Source organism: Rhipicephalus microplus, chromosome X (genome assembly GCF_043290135.1).
Source record: "Rhipicephalus microplus isolate Deutch F79 chromosome X, USDA_Rmic, whole genome shotgun sequence".
Taxonomy (NCBI): Eukaryota; Metazoa; Arthropoda; class Arachnida; order Ixodida; family Ixodidae; genus Rhipicephalus; species Rhipicephalus microplus.
In genome coordinates this window covers 402048306-402065863 of record NC_134710.1, presented here as the reverse complement: position 1 = coordinate 402065863, position 17558 = coordinate 402048306, and the positions used below count along the sequence as shown (strand labels likewise).

The window sequence follows — 17558 nt, the reverse complement described above, 5'->3', positions numbered from 1 at the left end:
TGAAGTTGTCGAGGCAGGAGGAAGAGAGACTTGAAGAGGGTTTATTTACAATATGTACATTGCGAACTCCCTACACGGTGAGCTCTCAAACGTGGCAGGCCTCTACATGTCTCCTAACATAGCGCTACATGGTGCTTGGTTCTACATGGTTCTGCTCGGTTCTGCTCTCGAAAAAAAGCACACACGAATGAGCCGTGGGGGCTCATTATAAAGGGTCTGTCCTCCCCAGATCCCTAGATCGGGGACCGCGTACAGAGGGCACCGTCCAACCACGGATCACACATTACCCGCGAGGGTGACGAGCACGCACGGTCCACGTGAACGTTCAAAATTGAAGCGTGGTCACTGCACGGCCATGTGGCACGAACGTGGCTCCTCCTCGTCAAGGGGTGTCGCTGGGCGAGGGGTCTGAAGTTGATGACTGCATCCATCGAAAGGGCCGCCGTAAACAAGCTTCAAATGGTCGCCGAACGACTCGTTCAATTAGCGGGACGATTTCCGGCCGCCGCCGCCGCCGTCATCTTCCAAAGAAGAAGCGGCACTTGTGGTCTCCCGAACTGCTCACGGTGTCGTGGCGGCAAGACGCCGCACCCTCCGGCCAGGGGGGAACAATACATGGCGGACACAGGCCGCCAACCCGTTTGGCGACTAAAAAGGAACATCAAAAGGAACGCCGATCCATTGTCAGACCTGGCGCCGGTCCTAACAGTAGGCAGCCGGTCGTTCGGTTACTTGTTTGAAGATTAAAGGAGCGCCGCTCCCTCTTCCGCTCTGGCGCCGGTCACAACAGCTCGTCCGCCGGCGGGAGAAGCGACCTGAGGGTGACCAGCTGCACAGGTTGCCCGAAGTGTCGCTGTGTAGTGCTGTCTTCCAGGCCACTGCTGATGACGCTCAGCCAAGGACTCTTTCCCTCTCGCTCCTTGTGGCTCCCCTCTGGGAAAAGCATTCATACACACCACCACAGGCACGGGAGAGCACCCTGCCCGCACTGAGACACGTCGAGTCCGACAAATTATCCAAAAGCAACCTTACTTAAGCGGTATTACCAAACACAAAGCAGCAATCGGGACGTTTCTCTGAGGTTTCACCAAAACTCCTAATCCCGATCCGATAATAATCTTCCCATCAAACTGCTTTCAAGAAAACTAACTGTCAAGTGATGCGCTCACCGTGGCATACCCGAGTGCTTGCGTGAGCAATCCGCCGTAACCCACCAGGTATCATACTCATAAAATAAAGCATTTTACTTCACGCTATCTTTTAGTTCCCGAAATTTAGTGCCGCCAAAGCCAGTCGTCAATTCCTTTTGAGAAGACGAAAGCATAACTGCCGTGCTGCACCTGCATTAGGAACATCTTTATTATATATCCGCAAACGCACATCACAGTGCTCCTGCCTGGATGAGATACCACCTAACCGTTCCCTTGCTGTTGCCACTTTCACAAAGCATACATATAAACTCACGAGCTAGCTTTTCTTACACACCGGACACATGCGAACAAAACATTAAATGAACAACAAAAAAAAGTTTCGCATGAATCCTGAAAAATCTCGCAAGCAATAACTTTGCGTCTCTACGCTCAGTCATAATTAGTTCATAACGTTGCTCCTGCTCATTTACACGTATCTACCATGACGCAGGCTCCTATGCGTGTCGTTTATGCAATCGCACAACGCTTACCTTAGCTAAACGTACAACGCCCAAGAAATGAACAAAACCAAAATTGTGTTACCTGAACACTATTTGGTAGACGAGATTCTTAAAAAAACACATTAAAATCCAAAACAACTTAAACAGTCAAAAGCAAATTTCAAAACAAAATAAATCCACTAATGACCATCGTCAAAAGCTCACGGATGTCTACTCCTTTTTGGGACTAACGCGCGGTGTCGCGTCCTGTGGGTCTTTCTAGGCGAACGGGAAATGGAACAATGGCAAAACCCATTCGCTTCGCCTCCGACCCCCGCAAAGCTCTGCGCTGACAACCTGCGTTCTTACTCTCGCTGAGTACCTCGCACTCCCGCAGTCCATCAAACATGCCGTCGATAGAGCGACGAAAGGGTCTGCCTTTCTACCCAACGTGCTTTTTTTTTTTTTTCGTTTTGTCCGGCGGCTCGGACGCATACAAACCAACTCCGGTGCCGATGACAAACGCCTAATTCTGTACGCTCTAATGCGTGTCACTATCCTTCCAATAGATCTATACAACGTATATAGGCTACCAAAATGATAGAGCGCTAACGAAAACAAAGTACAAACGAGTTATTTACAAAATCACAAAAACAAACAAAATGTTCCTTTCAACAGTCCCGAGTCGACGTTTTCCGAGAGGCTAACAGCTGTTCGCAACAACTCTGAGTCGAACTCGCGGTGGTCGCGCCCGGAACGATTTTCTCGAGAAACGGGGTCTACAACACGCGTCAATCGCCCTGCTACCGAACCCCGCGACGTTCCTCGAAGCCGACTTGCTGTCGCTTCCTGCCCCTCGAAAACCACCGACTCTTTTGCCCCGCACCCCGTCCAATGCACCGCGAGAACAACGGAAGGGTCTCTTGCCCTTCGACCACTTACGCACACCATGCGCTTCTCTTTTCTTTGTTCTCTGGCCGCTTGGACGCTTGCGATACGGCAACTTTCTTGAAATTTCGCTCCGCCATTTGAATACATTCCTCAAACGCGTCGCGATTTTTGCCTGCCTGTTTTTACGGCGCTTTCTCCGTTTTGCACGTCTCTTGGTGCCGTCTACGGAGCCTTTCGCCCATCTCTGATGCTCACCAGCACCCACATGCTCATCTGATTTTTCGCGCGGACTGTCTGGATAATTGCCTAGCAATCTATCCTTCAAACACTGCCGCGTACGATGCGCTTTTCTTTTCCGGCGGTTCGGACGCACACGATACAGACCCGTCAGAGATGACAACGGCACTTTTCTCGCGATTTTACCACGCCGTTTGAAACCCTTACTCAAACGCGTTGTGCTCATCTCGAGCTTTGCCTTATTGTTGCCCTTCGGACGCTTTCTCCCCTGTGCACGCTTCTTTGTGCGGACCTGGGAGCCTTTCGTCCTACTCTGACGTTCTTCATCACCGATATGCTCCTCCGCCATCTCGCGCGCCCAGTCCTGATGATTGCCTATCAGTTCATCGTAAGACCGCGGCCGCGTAGATTGCGCACTTCTGTTCCTTACTCTCCGGCCGCTCAGACGCCTGCGATTTAAGCCAGTCAGAGAAGACAACGGGCCCTTTCTCGCAAATCCGCCACGCCGTTTGAAGGTCCTCGTCAAACGCGCCGCGCTGATCGCGAGCCTTGCCGCGCTTCTGTTTTTCGGACGCTTTCTCCGTTTGGCACATTCCTTGGTGCCAAACCTGGAGCCTTTCGTCCGCCTCTGACGCTCATCAACATGGTCTACAGGGCTGCAAGGTTCGATGGAACACTCTGTTAATCTTAACTTCGTTTCCCCCACCACGGAACCCTCACACCCTGCTGTGACCGCGAGCTCTTTTCCCTCAGAATGGGTTAAAACCTGTTCCATTCCCTTACAGGCACCAGCCTTCTCTTTGGCCTCAAACGGCACCGCCGCTATATCTACAGATATCAGACCCGCAGCACTCTCTTCGGCCCTAAACGGCACCGCTGCTGAAACGCACCGTTCGTGCGGTACATCTGCAAATTTCTGACCCGTAGCCCTCTCTTCGGCCTTAATCGGCACCGCCGCTACGTCGCACCGTTCGTGCACTTCATCTACAGATGTCTGACCTGTAGCCTTCGCTTCGGTCTTAAACGGCACCGCCGCTACATCGCACCGTTCGTGCGCTACATCTACAGATGTCTGACCTGTAGCCTTCGCTTCGGTCTTAAACGGCACCGCCGCTACATCGCACCGTTCGTGCGCTACATCTATGGATTGACCACTCTGCTGCAATGCCACCAATTCACAATTAAGCCTTTCTATCTCTTCATCTAATTCCTGCATCCTTTTTATATGTTCTTCATGCCTGCGCTCAGCTTCCAATTCCTCCTGGCGCCATCTTTCCTTTCTTTGCGCCCTTTGTACTTCCTCCTCCTGGTCCAATAAGTACATATTCCCGAAGTGCTCGATTTCCTCATTGTCACTATTGCTTTCGAGAATCACTTCGCGGAGTTTAGAAGCAGGCATATCATCATTAAAATCTAGCTCCAGATCCCAACACAGGTTCAGCAGGTTCTCTCTCGTCAATCTCGTAAGATCCATGGCGACTACTTTGCTTTGGCTCAGCTGTGACAAAACACAAACCCACCAGCGCCTCAATTCTGGGTCTAGAGAAATTGAAGCCTGGCAAATCTCACAGCGGAGACCACAAGCTTAAGCACCCAAGTAGCACTACGTGGCCAACATCCCTCTCTACTTTTTCTTGTTAATTTTTCACTCCTGCTTTTTACAACATCCTAAAATTTAACCCGCAACGTACCCTTAGAAATTTTGAAACATTACCCCTTGTTCCTATTGAATCATCTAAGCTTTCCTGCTTTAGCGTACTTGCTCAGATAATCATCCAGTGCTGCCTTGTGCTGAGATAACAACCACAGTGGCCAGGCAGTTGTTGGTTATATCTATCTTTTAACGAATTTAGGCTAAAAGACTCGATATATCTCAAGCACAAAGCCAGGCACTCACCCCATTACGTGCGGTGGTGGTACGCTGCTTCGATCCCGCCGAGTTCCAGGGCTTTCGGCTGGCCTCCGGTACATGTCGCTCTCCGTCGCAGACTCGTATCCCACCGCTGCCAACCAGTTGTTGCGACCGGGGTTTCCAGACACCGGAGGTCCGGGATGAAGTTGTCGAGGCAGGAGGAAGAGAGACTTGAAGAGGGTTTATTTACAATATGTACATTGCGAACTCCCTACACGGTGAGCTCTCAAACGTGGCAGGCCTCTACATGTCTCCTAACATAGCGCTACATGGTGCTTGGTTCTACATGGTTCTGCTCGGTTCTGCTCTCGAAAAAAAGCACACACGAATGAGCCGTGGGGGCTCATTATAAAGGGTCTGTCCTCCCCAGATCCCTAGATCGGGGACCGCGTACAGAGGGCACCGTCCAACCACGGATCACACATTACCCGCGAGGGTGACGAGCACGCACGGTCCACGTGAACGTTCAAAATTGAAGCGTGGTCACTGCACGGCCATGTGGCACGAACGTGGCTCCTCCTCGTCAAGGGGTGTCGCTGGGCGAGGGGTCTGAAGTTGATGACTGCATCCATCGAAAGGGCCGCCGTAAACAAGCTTCAAATGGTCGCCGAACGACTCGTTCAATTAGCGGGACGATTTCCGGCCGCCGCCGCCGCCGTCATCTTCCAAAGAAGAAGCGGCACTTGTGGTCTCCCGAACTGCTCACGGTGTCGTGGCGGCAAGACGCCGCACCCTCCGGCCAGGGGGGAACAATACATGGCGGACACAGGCCGCCAACCCGTTTGGCGACTAAAAAGGAACATCAAAAGGAACGCCGATCCATTGTCAGACCTGGCGCCGGTCCTAACAGTAGGCAGCCGGTCGTTCGGTTACTTGTTTGAAGATTAAAGGAGCGCCGCTCCCTCTTCCGCTCTGGCGCCGGTCACAACACTATCTATAACCTTGAAAATGTAACGAAATGGTTATATCACGACGTGTTGCCAAATCGTGGGAATATTTGTATAATGTCACTAACCGCAAAAAGTGATGCATCGTATAGGCAATCTACTCTGTCGCTAAAGATGACACAGGGAAACGTTTACAAACTGCACCGTATTGTGGGCTTTCTGAAACAATAATACTTTCCATTTATCATACCACAACGGCATGTGCACCTGATGTGTTTTTATGAAATGTATGAGAATACTGAATACAACAGTGGTCTAATTAGATCGATAGCAAACATTTAGTGCTGGAAAGGTGAAAAGAAGAAAAAAGAACTATAGAACAACTTGTATGTTACTGAATATTCGCTGCTAGCGTTGACGTCAGTGTGGCAGTCCGCATGAAGGCACGCGCATTAAGATACCATGGCGCTGTGCGCACGGTACGCTGTGGAATTTAGGGAGATAATGCGAGAAGGCGTGCCGTCGCCGAATGGAGAGTGGGGAGACAGTGAGTGCGCCCTGAGAAGGTAAGGGGGAGGTGAGAGCGAGTGCGGCAATCACCTTACGATAGATGCAGCACTCGATGGCTTGTATAGCCACCGAGTGTTGCACGCATATCCGGGTGGAATGAAACTGAGGTGAGGCTCGCATTTTGATATATACGTCATGGAGCTTTGGCTCATTAATGCACTGTCAACTGTAATGGCCATGTATTTTATCAATAGGTCAGCAAAACTGTTGGAGCTCACTAAGACTCACTCATGTAACATATATTTTGCTCTTAGGGCTCACTCGAACTCAGGCTCACCAAACTTTCCGTAAGACGGACTCACTCTGACCCGCATTTGCGAAATATTTTTCAAGCAGACTCGTACTGGAACTCACCAAACCATGAGCACTTGGTCTCACTCAGACTCACGGCTAGATGTGAGTCTGAGTAAACCGACTCATGAGTCCGGTGGCGTAAAACGGGCTTTTTTTTTAATATGGGGTCGATGCATTTCAACACCAATAGCTGGCGTGATTGGTGCTCCGCTTGGCACCTATGGTCTCGTAAGTTCAAGTATGAGATAAGAATGGTTCCAATTCAGAAAGAAAATCTTTAGTGACTGTGATAACTCACTCGAGATATTCTTATAAAGAATTGCGAGGAGTCTCTAAGAGTGGGGTAGGATGTCATGGCAACCCCTTTTCCGTATCTGACGTCTCTGATCAATAAATATCGAGTTTGTGTATGAACGCCCGTGCTTAGAAGTATGTGCGAGTACAAACGTAAGCCGACGTAAGGCTGCCAGTAATGCTGAAGTTATTATTATTATTATTATTATTATTATTTGGTTTTAGTACAAAGACAGAGGAAATAGGGAGGGAACAGGCTGACAACTGCCACCTATGAGGCCCAACGCCTGCCTGCTCCTTCGGAAAGGGGACGCATAGAGGAAATAAGAAAAGACAAAAGAAATGTTAAAAAAGAGGAAAAACACGCCCACGCAAAAAATAAATAGTTACATGAGAAATGTCGATAAACGTGACGCCAAGTCCGTTTTCGTTAAGAAAGTTAAAATGGTTCTCTGAGCCTGGTCTCGCCTAGAAGCACATTCTCATAGGAACAAGCTATCTTCAAGGATTGTGGATTTTAGTCCAATCAGTCCATAGTCCTTTTTGGTTGTGCTCGCTGTGAGGACTTGAAGGTGACTATCAAAATTTTCAAACAGGTGCGACTGGGCTAGCTTGACTGGGCCAGTCGAAATATTGCCGAAACAGGCTGGTCAGACGTTTTGAGCACTCCGGGAATGGAAAGATAAATAGGGAATATGCATTTGTTGTCTCTTTTGCACAAATGAAAGAAGTAAGATCTGCCTAACTGCACGTAAAAAATGCGGCCATTTTCCCAATGCGAGTTTGAGTTTTGAGAAGTAAACAGATGTCACACAATTCGAGAACAAGTATATTGAATTTGGTGTCGGCATGAAAAGTCTTCCCCACTGCATGTGACCTTGTGAAATCACGGGATGCGTTTGCTAATTCCCATGTCTCTAAATAAATGAGCGCCAGTAGTTTTTAAAACACTTGCGGGGAGTACAAGCATTTCAGCAGTGTACAATAACGTTCCCGATTTCGGACTGGACACCACATTAATTTTTCGAAATTCATAGAATATTTTGCGTACCCGATTTTCTAAGTATCTGTGTATTACGTTTTACGTTGTTGTATATTGATTTGGTTTGTCGTATAGGTGACTATAAACGTATCTCTGTGTTTTCTAGTTGTTTTCTGACGTTTACGCTTATATAATTACCTGCATGAGTACCGTAAAGTTCCCATTTACTCTGTCAACTGTCTTGCGTTTTTTTCGTGAGTGGTTATAAGTAGAGGCCGGACTTTTAGGCACCAAAAAGTGTGTTTTAGACACCAAAAACAGGCAGGTAAAACACTGTTTTAGGCCCTCAAAATCTTAATTAGAAGCGCAATATACATAAAAAATTGAAATATCCGGAAACAACGACGTCGGTGACTTGTTTCTACAGCAAAAAGCAAAAAGATAGATTTTTTAATATAGCAGAAATGTACCAACGATTGAATATAGGCATGCATTTCCCGCGTGATTCACAGTATGTGGTCTTTCGTTTTGTTGTCTCGCATTGTTTGTCAAGTGTCCACCATTCAATTAACACTCTCCTGGGTCTCTTTCGTTTTGTTGTGGCTGGGAAGGGCAGCGCAAGAGCAAATAACCAGACCACTGATACCCCAGACGAGAGCTAGGCATGCTAGGTCTAATCGCGTTGGACCAATTTTTTTCCCATTGGTGAACACCTTAAAGGGCCCCTCACTGGGTTTGAGCATTTTGAGCTGACAAGTGTAATGGTGCACTGGGCACTTCGGATCATTTTTGCGAAGATTTGCAAAATTACACACCGCAGAAAAACGCTCAATTTCGAATGAATGCCACTCTCCCTTTTCGCGGGCGTGCGCCCCAAGATCTAAAGAGTGACGTACAGGAAGAAATAGTACTGTTTTTACGTCGCTCTTTTACGTTGCCACTGGTGGGCGGACGTCGCTCGCATACCATACGCTCTTCATCAGAACTTCGTTAAATGCTAGCTATAATTAGAAAAACAGACGAAAAAGGTCCCGTCTTCTGATTATATCCTGCATTTAAATGATACCTCATTAGGATCGTTGAACGTGTCATTACTTGGCATGTAGAATATGGGTCTTCTGTTGAGTAGCATGAATAAGGAGTACTTTGGTTTGGGCTAGCTGCTACTTATCATTTTGAAAGGGAAGTGCAAAGCCAAAGGGAAAATAAAGACAGCGCTCTTTGTCTCTACTTCTTTCTTTCCCTGTGACTTTGCACTGCCCTTTCAAAATCAACATAATGACTGAAAGCTAAGAAAACTAATAAAACACACAAACAGAATCTCAGCTTGCTATTATTTTCATTTTTATTTTGAATAGCCTCGAGATGCTATTCACTAATCGGCCCTCATTTCACGTCCGTCCCGGTGGAACAGTCGCTATAGGTTGCTCCGCTACTGTCTCGAATGCCGCGCGTTCACTTGTGGCCGCGGCCGTCACATCTACATTGAGGTGAAAAAGTAGATGCCCATGTACTGCGAAATTTCAGTGCACGCAAAAGAACACCAGTTGGTCAAAATTTGCGGAGACCTCTACTACGGCATCCCTCATATTCATATCGTGTTTTTTTTTACGTGAAACCACACATGCTACCACTGCTCCTCCTCCTCCTAATACTACTACTACCACTACCACAACTACTACTACTATTACTACTGCTACTACTACTTCTATGACTACTACTACTACTTCTATGACTACTACTACTACCCAATTTTGCTTGAGTTCGTCTTCTAGTCGTTCCTGCAACCTGCCTTCGCCAACCCTGACAACGCTTAGCTTAATTGTGTTTGGTGCGTTGTCTCTGGTGGCAGTTTAAGTGGAGTGACGTGGTGTACCGCGGTCACAATACATAATCCTTGCCATCTTCTCCTAAACTACACACACTGACTCATCCATCTTACAGAAACTGGTAATACAAAACACAGAGCGCCGAATCGACATAACATCGATGGCGTACGCGTACGAGTAGGCTGGGGCACGTCGTGCGCGCGTGACCTTGATTCCGCATGTTGTTCTTGGTGCGTATCCGTCATGGGATTCTCCAGCCCTGATACCGAAGAAATCAGGGAAGGAATACGACTCACGATGGTCACGTGTGACGAGAGGCAAGGGATACAAGCTTGCTTCCTCGCATCATGCTTTGGTGGCTCGTAGAGAACCAATTTGAAAAATCAGTATGGCAGAATGTTATTCATTGGGTACGCAGGAACTTCTAGTGTCTAACTACAACTCACTATGCCACCTAGAGACGGATGCTTAAAAAGTAAAATACAAACAAAACAAAATACGCGTGCGCATCACTTTTTTTACCCGAAGTCACTGCAGCAGATGGGTTACAATATCAAAGACAACACTCCTTCATTGGCACAACAAATTTTGTTCTCTTTGTAAGCCATTTTGTTCTGTCATGAAACAAACAGTAAATGAATTATTAGAAATATTATATCTGATATGACATTTTAAATTTGTAATTACAATTGCAGAAACAAGACTGTATAGGCAAATTTGATATTTGAGATTTGGTTTATTTCACTCTAATCGATACATAAAAATATATACAGTGTGAACAAAGGTCGAATATAAAAGAGGAACGTATCATACATGGTGAGGATAGCAGGGTAAAAGCTGCAATATCTGCGGCTTGACAAACTCCGCCATCCCGACACAATGGCAGCAACGTGTGGTACAGAGACAGGTTTAATTAAGGTAAAACATTTCAACTCGCACTGCGAAAATCACTACAAACACTAAAAAACAATTTTTATTGGAAAACTAAACATTAATTGAAACCATACTTAAAATAGAATTTTTAGGCTTTACACGTAGAGTATCGCTTGTCAATTTGAACCTATTTAGTACAGTGAGTAGGCAAAATTGTAGTAGATGTAACCCATATAGTTTGCACGAGGCCGTGGAATATACCAGCTGGCAGTGTGCCTGGTTGAACGTGTGAAAGGATTTACAGTTAAATTGGCAAATGCAAGTATGTGGTGGCTTTTACCAATTAGTTCTGATCTGAATGTTGTTAAGAGACAGTATTCATAGAGAAATTCAATTTTTATGATCGTCAATCTTGTGAAAGAATCAGACAATATGTATTGTAAGAAATATTTGAGATGGCACGTATTGCATTTTTTGTGATATTATGAAGTTATGTAATAATTTTTTGTGCTGGTCCCAAAACTAATCGACAATAGCCTAAGTGGGTATCAAATAAGCATGATATATGTTTTTGCTGTTCTGATAATATGCGTTGACGATTTCCGAGAATTCCCACTACTCTGCAAAGTTTGCTCCTTATGTAATCGGTGTGATGCTCCCAATACATGTGCTCGTGAAACACAACTCTTAGCGTCTTTGCAGAGGGGGAGAATTCTATTTTAACAATATTTAAATAGAATAAATTAAGTATTGGACATGGCGTAGATTTCGCTCTGAAGATAACAGCTTTAGTTTTGGAACAGTTTATACATAAGGAGTTTTTTTACTGTCGAAGAATAAAACTTGCCTAATGTATCATTTGCCAATGATATGATATTGTCAATGTTCATTCCAGAATGAAAAATCATATTGTCTGCATAAATAACATACTCTACTGATGTGTTTATTCTAGAATAACAAAAGTGAGCCGAGTATGCTACCCTGTGGTGCGCCGTCTTATTTTTCCTAGCGGGGATAGTTCCTTCATTATTGACACACACTGGTGTCGGTCAGTCAAACAACTTTCAATCAAACTTAAGGCGACACCGCGAACGTCATAGCACTTTAACGTTTGCAGTATAGTTGCATGATTTATATCATCGAATGCCTTGGAGAAGTCTATAAAGACACCTAACATTATTCTTTTCGCTTCTATAATTTTTAATACTAATTGCTTTTGATACAGCAGCACACTTTGGTTTGAGAGGCCAGGCCTGAAACCAAATTGAGATGGTGCTATAATCTGGTTTTCATCAAAAAACCTTGACAGCGTAATAAAAACAATTTTTTCTAGACACTTTGAGAACTTTGGCAATATAGAAATTGGCCTGTAATTTCTCAGAATATTTTTATCTCCCCCCTTATATATTACTGTTACTTCAGCAGTTTTTATGCGCTGAGGAAAAGTACCGGTACTCAAAGCAAGATTATATATGTATCTTAAGTACGGACTGAGAAGATCAATAACAAAAATATTTGGTTGTTTTTTAGGCCATTGATGTCCTGTTTCTTACTTACTTTAAAACGTTTAAATACACTTATTACCTCATGTTCATCTGTCGGAGTGTTAAACAGAGAATTCACGGTAGAAGGGGGCAGGTAATTCTGAGTATCAGCATCGTATTTGCTATTTACTAGCGTAGTAAATGCTCATTATATTTGTTTGCCAATGCTGCTCCTCTGTACACATTATCGCATATAGTAAGCTCATCAATGCTGTTTTCGGACTGCCATCTATATATCACAGCGTTTAATCTGTTCCCCATCTTCTTCACCTTTATCACGCCGTCAAACATAGTAAAATAGTATTTGGGTTTGGGTTGTCTCCGAAGCTTCGTCAAATTATTTCGTTATGCTTTGAAAGCCGTGAGTGTAGCTGGATCACGCCGTGAAAGCTTATTTTTTTCTTTTATGATTTTAAGAATGTAGCGGGTCATCTATGGTTTACGCGCTCGTTTAGGTTTTTTGAAGGTTTTGTTTGGGAAGTGTTTTTTGTGTACTGAGCTTAATATCTCTATGAAAGAGTCATATGCTAAGTCAGGTGAAAAAGACGAGAAAACATCCCCCCAATTTAATGTGCTAATTTCATCTCGGAACGACAAAAGTGAACTTAAATTAATTTGTTGAAATTTTATTTCTGATGAAGTACTGGGCTTTTTTTTTCAGGTGTCTAACCAAAGCAAGGTATATGGGATGATGGTCACTAACTGCTGTATTAAAAACCCAGGAATATATCTCTTCAGTTGTAGTGTTTGATAAAAACAAATCTAATAAAGTTGCGCTAGTCGGCTAATTCTGGTAGGTACTGAAATTTTATTAGAAATAAAATTTGAATCCAGGAGAGCCAGTAGATCTGAGCGTTTTGTCGTGTTCTCTAACATATCTACGTTTCGCCGCCCACAACGAATGTGTCTTGTTCGTTGTTTATAAATGTCCTGAAGTTCACTAGATACTGAAAAAAACTGCTAATGTTTCCTTCTGGTGGCCTGTATACTGCAGAGAACACAAAATTTTCACATCCTAATGAAAGTATTTCAATATCATTAGAAGACAAAGACCAATCAGTCATATATTTGCAAGTGATATTGATTTTAACATAATTGCAAACACCATTACCTCTTCGCTATTCTCTATTCAGGTTAACAAGGTTATAGCTCTCTATAATAATGATATCTACGTCATTTCAGTACCATGTTTCTGTAAACGTGATAATCGAAAACTTGAAACAAAATCCTTCAATGAAAGTAATTAGGTCGTCTTCTTTAGATCATGCTGATTGAACAATAATGTGCAGAAATGTAAAGGCCAATTGCACTGGTCAGCCATTAATTATCGAATGCGAGTTTTACCATGAAATGCTTGACATAGGAGTTTTAACCGCAGTTAAATTTGACACGATGATGGTAATTCTCATCTTAGTTCATTTTTCATATTGTTACAGCTATCAGTTTTGAGTGATGGTCTAGGACAAACCTTGAAGCCCGGTTCTTTTTTTTTATGTTTGTCACTTAAAGACATATGACAAGGGATCTCATACGAAATAAGCGTATCCAAGCATATGGTGAATGATGCTTAATACACCGGTGATTGTGTACATGCCAGCACCTCTCTCAGGCTTCGCTGTATAAAGTATAACGATTTGATGACCTTCTACACCACTGAATCAACAGGAGCATTCCATGAATGGTTTTCCATGGTTTTTTACTCGTTCTCCAGCCACCTGTGGCTTCCCAAAAAAACCTGCTCTTCCTTTCCCACCGCAACACCCAGGTTTTCATGAAGGTTTTTCAGTTCCTCCACAGCACTGGACAGCTATTTGTAGAAGGTGGTCGCGGTGTCCTCGACCATAGACGTCGCTTGTATTTTCTCACCCAATCTTTAATTTTCTCTCCTTCTTCCCTTGCAGACGCTGAGACATTCTTTCACTTAGGGCTGCAGAAACAGCGTCTTTTTCACTCCTCTTGCTCCTCCTACAATCGATCGAAGCATGTCAGCTTTGTCTTCGTTGAACATTATAGTGTTTGGAAATATCAGTGTTGCATTTTTTACGTGAATAACGGCTTCACACTACGCTCGAAAACGAAATTTGGGCTTGAATAGCGGTCATATACGCGCGCATTTAGAAAATAGGTATCTATAGGCACTTACAGACATTTAGTCACAAACGCCCAAAAGAGGCATTTATCGACACCATAAAAACAATATAAAAGCCCTTCTTAACTGCAATTCATGCTCAGATGTCAAAATGACATGATAGGAACGCAAGGAACAAAACAGGCATTCGTCTGTAACCCGGTCTCGAATTATAAGCAAACGTTGGCGAGATTAGACAGTCGCCTGTGTTCTCTCATCTGCTGAACCATGTTAATTATCTGAAAATGACACACAACCACCCAGGAAAGGCTATACACGGCAACCAGAAATAATGAGACCACATCCAGGCTAGCCATGTCAGTCCGAATTTCACCGCCTTTATTTCTTCATCTCAAAAACCGTGTTCACTGCGAGCTAGTACGAGCAACATAAAACAAGTAAAATAAATGTACGCACAAACATCGAGTAAGCGTAGGAAATAATTTTTCGCACTGCGCTTTACCGTACTCCGCTGTATACACGTCACCAACATCTTTACTGTGGAATAGCGTATAATCAGTGTTGCTTACACGAAATTGTTTTTCGTCCGATTCCGCTGGTGTCAACGTTTTGCAACGAAGAAATAAATACTGTTTACCTAGCGCGTTTCGATATGTTGGAAGCGTTGGACAATGATATATTGTCGACGCAGGCGTTAGAGACCGGGCAAGGAGGCCTGAACACGTATATTTTAGGCTTCTCGTCTCTCCGTATAATATTATCATTTTTTCTCTTGTATCCTTTTGGTACAATTTACTTCCAGGCAGCAATATTGACAACAACAAGAACAACGCGGAGTAGAATTAATAAAAGCGCACTTAAGAATACACCGCAAAAAAAAAAAGAACAGAAGCGCCTATTTAATGATCCGCTTAGAGAAAAGTTTGCTTCTTTATTTTTTTGTCTGGCTGTTCCGTCTTGTTCTCTCGTAACTGAAAAGTTCATCAGTTGCCGTAGAATCAGGTGCTCCGCGCGTTACTGTGCCTCTGCTATCGAAGTCTCTTTCGTTCACTTCACCAAACAACGCTTCTGCAGCAGGCAACGCAATCTGCGCTGGCTCCGAAAAACACCATTCTTATTAGGTTTTTCTTTTTATGTGTGTTTCGCAGCGGTCACTTCGAGGTCTCAGAAAGCTAAGGGTCCGTACGTTGTTCTTTCGGTGTTTCTCTTTTTTACTCTCTGGTTATATTCTCGCGTACAAATCGCATTCTGCCTCCGTGTGAACGCCACGCGCTTGCTCCACCCACGAGAGGACCAGCGCAATGATGCGGCATTCATTATCTCCACTCCCTCCACACTCTCTTTTCTATCACTTGAGATGGAAGACAGGTGAGAAAAAACAAAGAACAGGTGTGATTATCGACTGCCCTGTTTGCACGCGGGGACCATTTTGTGCTAGCGGCAGAGGCGAGATATAGAAAAGGAAAGAAACGGCAAGCATGATGAGACCACGCCGCTTTTTTCGCGTTACAGTGAAGTCTCATTCACCGTTTTTAAAGACGATAGTCTTTCTTGGGGACCCTCTACGCCTTTCGTCTGTCTGTCTGTCTGTCTGTACACTTGTCTGTTTGGCCAACCTTAACGGTAGCCCAAACGGCACCAAAGCTACCAAACGATACTCCAAACGAACGACCTCATCCGCAGCGCGCACCAATATTGTTCAGTGTTCAGCGGTCATACTTGTGCGATTGTCAATTAAAAAGCAATTATTGCGCATATCTGAGGCACCATAACAACACGTCACTATTATGTATGTTAATATTTTACTGGAAAAGGCATACATAGGTAGTTTTAATGATCGTAGCCTTTATAACGCTGCGCTGGCCATGCAACGCTTGCACGAAACGGCAAGTGTTTCCAACGCTTTGCTTACACGACGCGGTGGTGGAACCTACCCGTTGCCCTGCGTTCTGCACCTTATCACCTCAGAAACGGGCGCGAACGGCGCGTGCCCCATTTTCCACGATAACTGCCAGATAGCGCTCATGTCTCACGTGTGACGGGGCTTGATGCGCTCGTTTGCCTCCGCTGCACTCTCGAGGCACTTAACGCAGCGCCTCCAGAATACCATTCACCAATTTTCTTGCGCAGAACATCAAATAAACGTTTTGTTTGATCTCTGCAGACGAAGAACTATCGTCTTTCGACGACATATGCGGTGTAACATGCAGATAAGGGGCAATGTTTTTATATCTTTTTCAGGTTCGGTGAATTTTGTTTATGAATGGCCACTTTATTCGACGCTTTGTTCGCTCGACCGTCGCCATCGGACAAACTGGTCGTCGTCGTCCCCCAGCTTCCCCCCACCCCTGATCATGGAATTTAGCTCTTAGTAAAAAGTGTTGGTCGTTGCCGCGTTGTACTGAAGTAACATAATCCTAGAAAACCTAATTACACTTTTATCGGGTCCGGCGAAACAGGCGACGAAAACTAAGGACGGAGAAACGTGCATGTGAACACTCACGCAGTGCGCATAAAAAGTTAATAATAATAATAATAATAATAATAATAAAATTTTTTATTGATATCATTATTATTATTACTAGTATTGTTATTTGTACTAGTGGTAGTAGTGGCAAAGCCAGCGCATAGCGTTGAATAAGAAATCAGAAGCGCTAAAAACGGACTCTAAGTTTGAGGTTATACAAAAATTTAGCTAAGTTTTAACCATATGACAGGAAAGTAGCGGCCATCAAAATAGAAACCGGTACATGAGATTGTATGTACATATATATATATATATATATATATATATATATATATATATATACATATATATATATATATATATATATATATATATATATATATATATATATATATATATATATATATATATATATATATATACTGTAGAAGATTTTATGATGGGCACGCCGTACTTGGGAAGAGAAAAGACACAACTTAGCAGTTGTCTTCGTCTTATTTTCGACGGTTTCAACTGGTGGACCGCTCTTCGTCAGGGTTTGTGAATAAACCTGACGAAAACCTGAATTCACAAACCCTGATGAAGATTGGTCCACCAGTCGAAGCCGTTAGAAATGAAAGAAAGACAACCGCTAAGTTGTGTCTATACTCTCTCTCTCTCCACATACACCTATATATATATATATATATATATATATATATATATATATATATATATATATATATATATATATATATATGTGTGTGTGTGTGTGTGTGTGTGTGTGTGTGTGTGTGTGTGTACCTTAGCCTCTGCAGTAGCCGAGTACCTTAGCCTCTAGACCACCGCGGTGGGGCCACTTGATTTCGTTACGGCTCGCTTTCTAATACTCTGCGCGAAAGAACCACACGTGTATACTCACTGGTATTTATTTATTTAGTTAGTTAGTTAGTTGAAATTATTATAGCCTAAATGTCCCAGAGATGAGTTTCGAAATTAAGGGTGGACTGATACATAGCATTAAATGTGTATGTCCTCGATCGCTGCTTTGAAGTCGATGATGTTGAAAGGTTTCACATC

The 17558-nt window shown here is 44.0% G+C and overlaps 1 pseudogene; it reads left to right on the top strand.

Annotated features, from left to right (window-relative positions):
- Window positions 1–17558, top strand: part of LOC142775448 (protein tolkin-like) — a 327993-nt pseudogene that overhangs the window by 195680 nt on the left and 114755 nt on the right.